The sequence below is a fragment of the Myotis brandtii genome, unplaced genomic scaffold (assembly GCF_000412655.1).
Source record: "Myotis brandtii unplaced genomic scaffold, ASM41265v1 scaffold520, whole genome shotgun sequence".
Lineage (NCBI taxonomy): Eukaryota > Metazoa > Chordata > Mammalia > Chiroptera > Vespertilionidae > Myotis > Myotis brandtii.
Window position 1 is genome coordinate 3,989,113 of NW_005369827.1, and position 9,206 is coordinate 3,998,318.

Genomic DNA, 9,206 nt, shown 5'->3' on the forward strand with positions numbered 1-9,206 from the left:
GCTGTGTCCATGTCATTCTCCTTTATAAAGGAATAGAGGCCCAGTGCACAAAAATCCGTGCACTTGGACGGGGGGGGGGTCCCCTCAGCCTGGCCTGTACCCTCTCACAGTATGGGAGCCCTCAGGGGATGTCCTACTGATGGCTTAGGCCCGCTCCCTGTAGGGAGCTGCAGTCTGACCTCCCTCTGCAGGAGGCAATGAGGCGGGCCGATCAGGGGCTGGCGCCAGCTGGCACAGCCCCGCCCCACCACCATTGCATCAACACTATTCGCTGCCACCCTCCCCTCCCATCACTGTCCCCTCCCTTTGTCTGCTGGCACCTTCCTTGGCTGGCCTGGCACTGCCTGCTTGCCAGCCCCACCCCCGACCAACTGGTTGTTCCACCGTTCAGTCGATTTGCATATTATACTTTTATTATATAGGATGCTCTTCCTGTGCAGGACTTGCAACAGCTATCATTAAGTCCTGGAGTATTAAACATGCAATACACTAAATTTTTATTTTTTTTTATTTTTTATTAAATCTTTATTGTTCAGGTTACATTTGTTCCTCTTTTTTTTTTTTTCCCCTCATAACTCCCCTCCTCCCAGTTCCTGCCCCCCCCCCCCCCCTCCCTCCCCCCCCCCTGTCCTCCTCCATAGGCTCTTCTTAAAGGATACCTTTCAGCATTTCGTATAATACTGGTTTAGTGGTGATGAACTCCTTTAGCTTTTCCTTATCTGTGAAGCTCTTTATCTGACCTTCAATTCTGAATGATAGCTTTGCTGGATAAAGTATTCTTGGTTGTAGGTTCTTGGTATTCAGCACTTTGAATATTTCTTGCCATTCCCTTCTGGCCTGCCAAGTTTCTGTTGAGAAATCAGCTGACAGTCGTATGGGTATTCCCTTGTAGGTAATTGAGTCTCTTTCTCTTGCTGCTTTTAAGATTCTCTCTTTGTCTTTTGCTCTTGGCATTTTAATTATGATGTGTCTTGGTGTGGTCCTCTTTGGATTCCTTTTGTTTGGGGTTCTCTGCGCTTCTTGGACCTGTAAGTCCATTTCTTTCACCAGGTGGGGGAAGTTTTCTGCCATTATTTCTTCAAATAGGTTTTCAATATCTTGCTGTCTCTCATCTTCTGGCACCCCTATTATTCTGATGTTGGTACGCTTGAAGCTGTCCCAGAGGCTCCTTACACTATCTTCGTATTTTCGGATTCTTTTTTCATTTTGCTTTTCCGGTTGGGTGTTTTTTGCTTCTTCGCATTTCAAATCTTTGACTTGATTCTTGCGCTCCTCTGGTCTGCTATTGGGTGTCTGTATAATATTCTTTATTTCAGTCCGTGTATGCTTAATTTCTAGTTGGTTCTTTATCATAGCATCGAGGGTCTCATTAGTTTTCGTGACTCTCTCCTCAAGTTTATTGACAGCTTCTAGCACATTTTTGCAAGCCCTCAAAATTGCGATTTTTAGCTCTATATCCTCCATTTCTGTCATGTTTTTTTGTCTCCGCATTTTTTATGCTTTCTTGGTGCACCCCCTAGTGGTCTTTGTGCGCAGTCTTGTTCTAGTTGAGCCTTGATTGTTGTAGTTAATACTAGAGGGATTTGACCACCAGGCCGACTGGCTGTGTGAATCAGCTGTGTCTGCCGCGGAAAACTTCTGTCCTCTGGGGAGGTGCTAATCTAGCCTTTGCCTGAGGCGATCTGGCAAATGGCTCTGCGCAGGGCTTGGGCGGGGCGGGCTCAACAGGGCGGGCGGGCGGAGGGAGCGGTTATGGCCCCTCTCAGTCCCGTTCCCAGAGGCTCTGCTTCTCAGAACCCCCGGAACCGCTGCAAACCTCGGAGGGAAAGCTGCCTTCCAACTGATGCCAGACACTCCCGCTTCTCCCGTTTGGGTCCGAGTCCCCAGCGATTCGCCCGTATCTGGAGCTCAGAGTCTGAGACTCCCCCCTGACCGAAAACGACAACCGCGCTCTCAGCCACCAGCCCGCTTTGCGCGCGCACCTCCGCACCTGAGTTTTTTCCACACTGCGCCTCCTCTGAGCCTCGTTGTGCTGTTGTTTTTCCTTCTAGTTGAAGAGTCTCTCCTCAGCCAGCCTTCCTGTGGTTCTGGGTGATGTCCGTTCCGTCTTTTAGTTGTATTTTTGAAGTGGTTGTTTGCGGCAGCAGTCTCCGGTGTTTACCTATGCCGCCATCTTGGTCTCTCCGCAATACACTAAATTTTAATGTTACCCATTAATGATCATGAATAACAATTTGTTTTTTGAAAAAGAATCAGAACTAATAAAATTTTTGTTTCTCCTCAGTGCTTCCATTGGGCAGTAGTGCTTGGTTCTGGAGAGTGAGCAGCTATCTGGGGCAGTCACAAGGGCTTGACTGGGCTCCCCTTTAGCTGCCGAAGAAGCAGCTTCCTTCCTGAGCAGCTTGTATACCCTCCTCCTGTGTCATCTAACAGTGCTCTCCTCTCTTTAGCTCTAGCAGGAGAATTGCAGCTCATCACTGAGGCCAGCTTACATCATGTGGAACACTATTATATCCATAGAGGCTATAACATAGAAATGTTAATAAATTTGTTCATTATCTTCCCAAAGGATATACTGTTTAGTGACTTAACAAACATTTAATACCTTCATATAAAATATTTGATTAGATCTATATTTTTGTTAATTATAAGGTAAATAGTCATATTTTTGAAGAATCCTTGCTTTTGTTTCCTATTATCCCTTATTTCCTTACTATGCCTGAATTTTTTAAGTTATAATTTCCTTGTGTCATGAGAATATTCATATTAGAACTTATAATTAAATATCTGTTCAGCTTTGTAACTAAAGTAGCTTGCAGCAATATAGCAATGCATCCAATTTCTATTAAGTTGTCTTGCTCACAACTTTTGACATAAACAGAGTAACAGATTTTCCTCAAGTAATTTGAATTAGTTTTCTTCAATTTACAACTTTAAAAAGCTGAATATGAAATTTGTATATGACCTGTTGGCTAGTCACCTGTAAGTCCAGAGTTTTCTAGGCAATTTAGATTTTATTTTATTTGATGACTAAATTTTATTTTAATTTTAAAAGGTGTTGATTAGACTGACTACTCAAAAAATGTGTCAGCATGCACAGATGTTATCTTCATCCACATTAAAGAAATAAATTCAACAAAATGCCATAGTCTTTGTATCCAGTTAAATTAAAAAAGATATTTCATACTGTCATTTGTTTGATGAAAGTTTTTAGGAAATAAAATTTCAGAAATATCATATATGAAGGATAAAACTATATTCATAAGTTATGTTGAAGCTGATGTGCAGATGTGAAGATTTTATTAAATTCTATGTAAAACTTGAATATTTGCTTAACTACTACAATAATTTTGCCTAAGATGCAAAAGATAAACTAAATAAACTCTCAAGATGCCTGTGATGCAATCTTTAAATAATTATTTAAATACTAGAGGCCTGGCACACAAAATTCATGCATCGCTGGGATCCCTAGGCCTGGCCAGCAATAAGGGCCAATCAGTTTTCCCCCTCCCCCCTTCTCCTTCCCTCACCACCCTAGTCTGCCACCACCCACTCCCAGTTCCATGTTCCAGCCTGGGGCCCAGCTCCAATCAGGTAATTGGGGCCTGCTGGCCAGGGGTTGGGGGGGCAACTGCCACCACAGCGGGTGGGGGAAGGGGCAATCAGGGCCAGCCAGCCAGGGGGAGGAACAGAGGGGGACCAGGAGGTTGGCTGCCGTCCCCGAAGAGGGAGCCGGCCATCGGCACCCCTGGGAAAGGGGCTGTGTCTGCTGCCACCCACCCCTGGTTCCCCATCCCAGTCTGGGGGCCCGGGTGGGGGGAGGGACCAGGAGGTTGGCCTGCAGGACCCATCGGTGATCAGGGCCTGCAGGCTGGAGGCAGCTCCTGTGTTGAGCATCTGCCCCTCTGGTGGTCAGTGCATGTCATAGCGACTGATCTTTCCAGTCTTTCTGTTGCAATGGTTTGCTTAGGCTTTTATATATATATAGAAAATAAAGATTTAGCTGCCTGCTTTGATTTGAAATATCTTAGTGCACTGACCTGGACTTTGTAACTTAATATCTATAAGTACTAATCTATTTTAACTAGATGGGAACAGAAAACAAATGAATTGCAAAATATGACATTAGATAAAAGATCTCAATATATCTTGCATGGTTCCAAAACCCAGAGGTCAAAATCTAGAAGGAGGAGGGATGAAGTGGAGAAGAATGAGAAAGAGAAGTCTCATTCAGAGTTGAGCTTTTAAATGTAGATGCTGTGGATGAGGGACTAAACTTAATTGTACTTCACTGTGTATGGAATGAGAATATACTTTATTTGAAAAACTGTTTTATGGGTCTTTGTAACTGAACAAAGTTGCATTTCACCTGAATAAAGACTTGATTTTCTTATAATGATCCAATGGTAGCTTTTCCAATGATAAAAATCATCTTTTGAATAGCAGCGATAATTTATTGAAACTGTAGTGCTTACAAATGAATAGGTAGCACTGACCTTGATTCATATCCTTCACATGAATTATCAAGTGCATTTTTAAAAAGTGCAGTATTTTGCGATTCTTTTTTTAGCCATCATCTGTACCAGAGGCTGATATTAAAAGAAGAAGACAATTTCAATTTCTGGAGATAGTTCTGTAATAGATATAATTAATTTAGAACTTCACATTTAAAAAATAACTTGGTAATACTTTACAATTTGATTCTTGGATTAATCTTTTACATTAATCTGATGTCATTGTTTTTACTATGTAGGTAGTTAATGATAAAAATAAACAGAATAGCTAGAAGTTGAGAAGAGAAGTTGTAGGCAGGAACAGGTTCTTGAGAAAGCTGTGCAGGTAGTGTGAACATTAACCAGGCAACCTGTATGCATGTGTGCTTATGCAGATACATGTGCCGTCTACATTTTATCATTAAGAATTCCTCCCATAAAATGGTCTCTAAAAGGGCAAGGAAGGTATATATCCCTTAAATTAACTTTTAATTTTTTATATGCCTTCCAGGCAAGAATTCTGCTTTCTCGTGTTATTTTTTTCTCTCTGCCTTTAAAGGTCTCAGGGTCAAGGTGTTGCCTCATTCATTCATTCATTACTATTATTATCTACAGCCTGTACTCTCCACATCTGCATCTCTTTCCTTTCCTTTCTTTTTAAAAACAAATCGTGACACCCTTAAAACCTGATTATGCCAGCTGCCCTACTACAGTCTGATATTTCTATTTTGCATACAAAGTCAACAACTGCAACTATAATTGCTTGTTCTGTGCTAGACATTGTTCTTAACCTTTACACATATCATCTTTGTATTCAAAGCAATTGTTTTAGGTGGGTACTATTATTTTTGATTTATAGTTGAGAAAAGTGAGAGGCAATATTGTTTAAGTAATGATTGGGTCAAGTTTACTAAGTTGCTAAGTAGAGGAGACAGGATTGGAAGGAACCCAGGCCCAGTTGAATCTCTGGCTGCTGCCTGTTTCACTGCACACTGTTCTCACACAGCCTTTTTTGAGAACAATAGACACACTTTCCATCGAAGGATCAAAGGCTCCCACTTGGCTGATAATTGATCATGAGTTGTGGTTGTGAACCTGGAAGTGAGTGAAGTTAATCTCCTACATATGAATTGAAATAACTGATCTGACAAATGTAGCATAATACTTTTAGAATTTGCACTCAACTTTCTTCTAAAGATCACTTCATAATGTTTTCACCATTTTCACTATTTCTAATACTTCTCTCATAGTTCGTTCATTAATGTTTCATTGTACTTCCTAGACTGGTTAAACCACAAAAGTCTCTTGAACTACTGAGAAAAGAAAGAGGATTTTATCTTACCATTTGAAATTATTACTATTTTTTTTTATTTTGAGAAGTCAGTGAGGTCTGGACTGAGAACATTGTATTTGGAATAAAAATCTATGAAGTTTAAAGTTTGATCTGCCATCGGGCACTGGGTGACATTAGGTAGATGACATCTCTGAGATTTAACTGTCCATCTATTAACAGCAGGCAAGATCTAGCCTATCTCACAGGACTATTACAAGTTTCAGATTCAATAATGCACTCAAAAAGCAACTAAAATCCTCATAAAATTTTTAGTTATTCATTGATCCTGAGTATCTTGACTATGTGATTCTATTGGTATTAGTCTGTTTTAACCTTTGACAAAAATCCACCATTTGAAGCTGTAAATTGTATATCCGCTGGTATGAGAGTACCAAAAACAATAAAAGGAACTATATAAGCATAAAGCAATCTCTCATTGCTATTTCTTATAATGAAGGTAGCAATAAGATGATGCAGCTAATTGACTTTCTGTATCTTTAAACTGTCTAGCTATGAGTTGCCTTCTTTCATTTGTTCACTAGAAAGTTGTGGAAAATTGTGTTAGTTCTGAACCTTGGTTGCGTTTGCACAAATATGATCTGAAGCTGCAAAAAGCCAATGTTAAGTGAGTTAGGAGACAAATGGTGCTATCAGAACACTTTCAACTGTTGTGTGCTAGTCCAGGTGGAACAATTAAGTACCGCTTTGAACAGTTTTACAGGTATGTTTTATTTATGTGTAATACTCAGTTGCAATTCAGTCCTATTACCTTGCTTTTCAAGACCAATTACCCCTAGATACACTGAACTCTGTAGACCAAATTGAACCATCTGTTATATACACAAACTCTGAATTCTTTGAAATGTTTCCAACTCAGAAAAAAAAAATGAATGTTTACATTTACTGAAAAATGTTGGTGATTTGCAACAGTCATTTAAAATCTGTTTCTATGAAGTGCATGTAGGACAAATGGATCCAGGAGGGTGCTAACAATGCTTCCAAATTATTTCTCTTCTCTAGTGCAAGAGTGAAAGAACACTCCCAAAACAGGTTTCCGAAGGCCGAGATGTCAGTAACAGTTGGTCTGTTGGTGAAACCATTGCTGTAAAAGAAGCTCACTTTGAAAACTCTATTAAGACAGACACCTGAAATAAATATGCCGCACCACAAGAACTGTCAAAATTAAGGCAGATTTGAAGAGTCACAGTGTACAGTAGTGGGTAGAATGAGATTTTGGTTGTAAGATTGAAATGGGAAGTCACTTTTAAGGTGGATCCCAAAAAAGACAATAAAGTAGTCATACAAAAGGGAAATTAATTCAGAGTTGAGGACATCAAATAGGACATTGACAGAGAAGCCAGCCTTGTATGTCTACCAGGCTCACATTCAATTTTTTTTAATCTAATTTTTGGATTTGCTTTATGATTGTCCCTGTGTGTGTGTGTGTGTGTGTTTTTAAATCCCATCTGTAGGTATGAAGCACTGGTAAAAATGAAGATTCTGAATATATTTTAATATTGATATTTTATTAGTTTAAAAATATTAGTGTCAATTGCTTCTCTCATAAAATGAGTGTAGTTTGCTCCACCCAATCCCACTCTGGTAACAGTTATCAGCTATGTTACCAACTTGAGATGCCCTCACATTCACTGGTTCTGTCAGCCCTTTCTCACTTATTGTCTTTATAGCACTAGGCTGACAGGAGCTTCAAAACCTCAAATAACATTCACACCCATTATTACCATGATGCACCCATGACTTTCTAAGAATATTGGGATCCCTCCAGGTTATAACACAGGAATTAAGATAAAAATGCTCTCTGCGCTAGAATTTACTGAAACATTCCATGTGGACCAAGTATGGAGACCCATTCTCAGAGACTAACCCTGCTACTCATACCTTTGTTTTAGAGAGAAAGTTTTGCTCTTTTCAGGAAAAAAAAAGTTTTGTTTTCTCTTCTCATTATTATTAATAAAGATAATAAATAAATGATATGTCGTATAGACATTCATTTTCCAATTCTAATTTAAATTTTATGAAAAATCTTGTGATAAGTAAGATGTTTGTGGGGAAAAAATGATGTTGTGCTTTTTGGATTCTCTTCTCAGTACCTTTAGTTTTCTTATTGTTCCAGCCAAGCCTCTTGGATTCATCTTATATTTCTTTCCACTTTCCACCTTTTATCTAATCCATCCATAAGCCTTGTCTGTCTTTTCCTTCTGACTATATCCAGATTCTAACCCATTCTCAACTTTCTACCTCTTTATTCTAATTCATCCACTACCTGGACCACTATAATCTTATCTAATAAAAGAGAAACATGCAAATTGACTGTCCCTCCACTATACTCCCACCCACGCCCACCAGCCATGCCCACCAGCCAATCAGGAGCGAGTATGCAAATAAACCCAACCAAGATGGTGGTGGCCACGGAGCTGGAGCAAACAGGAGGCTTGGGTTGCCCCTGGCGATGGAGAAAGCCAGGCTTCCTGCATGCCTGGTGGGCTGTGGGCTCTGCTCAAGGCTACAAAGTTTCAATTATAGAAGATAAATAAATCCCAGATACCTGCTTCCAGCTGCTGTGGCCTCCGCTCAAGGAGGGTCTGGGAGCCTGGGTTGCCCAGGGCCATGGCCAGCCTGCAAACAGCCCTCAGCCCCTCACCCAGGCAGGCCAGGCACCCCAGTGGGGACCCCCACCCTGAAGGGGCTGTGGGCAGCCTGAAAAAAGCCCTCAGCTCCTCACCCAGGCTGGCCAGGCACCCTAGTGGGGACCCACACCCTGAAGGGGGTGTGGTCAGCCTGAAAACAGCCCTCAGCCCCTCACCCAGGCTGGCCACACCCCCCCAGCAGGGACTCTCACTCCATGGGGGCATTGCCAGCCCCTCACCCAGACCGCCCCACGTCCCAAGGGAATCCCCACCCTGATCTGGGACACCCTTCAGGGCCAACCAGCCGGACCCCACCCGTGCACCAGGCCTCTATCCTATCTAATAAAAGAGAAACATGGTAATTAGCCGTACCACCGCTACCCTTCCCATTGGCTAATCAGGGCGATATGCAAATTAACTGCCAGCAAAGATGGCAGCCGGCAGCCAGGCAGCTTGAAGCGAACATGAGGCTTGCTTGCTTCAGTGACGGAGAAAGCCAGTGTTCCCCGCCTGCCTTGCCGGCCTCTGAGCTTGCAGTTTGAAACATTGTTACAAATATAGAAGCTAAACAAAACCCCAGAAACCTGCTTTCAGCCAGCCAGGATCTCAGAGCTGGAGTTGAAACAGTGTTTCGATTATAGAACCCAAACAAACCAGATACCTGCTTTCAGCAGCCCAGGCCTAAGAGCTGGAGCCAAGCCTCAGAGCTAAAGCTGGCCCAGAATAAAAAAA

The 9,206-nt window shown here is 41.7% G+C and overlaps 1 long non-coding RNA gene across 1 annotated transcript in view; it reads left to right on the forward strand.

The window, feature by feature from the left end:
• The first annotated feature begins 2,143 nt into the window (after positions 1-2,143).
• LOC106728017 overlaps positions 2,144-9,206 on the forward strand; it is a 17,928-nt gene continuing 10,865 nt past the window's right edge. The window contains exons 1-2 of the long non-coding RNA XR_001364248.1: positions 2,144-2,153; positions 3,644-3,646. This is a non-coding gene — a long non-coding RNA (uncharacterized LOC106728017). The remainder of the gene's footprint in view (positions 2,154-3,643; positions 3,647-9,206) is intronic.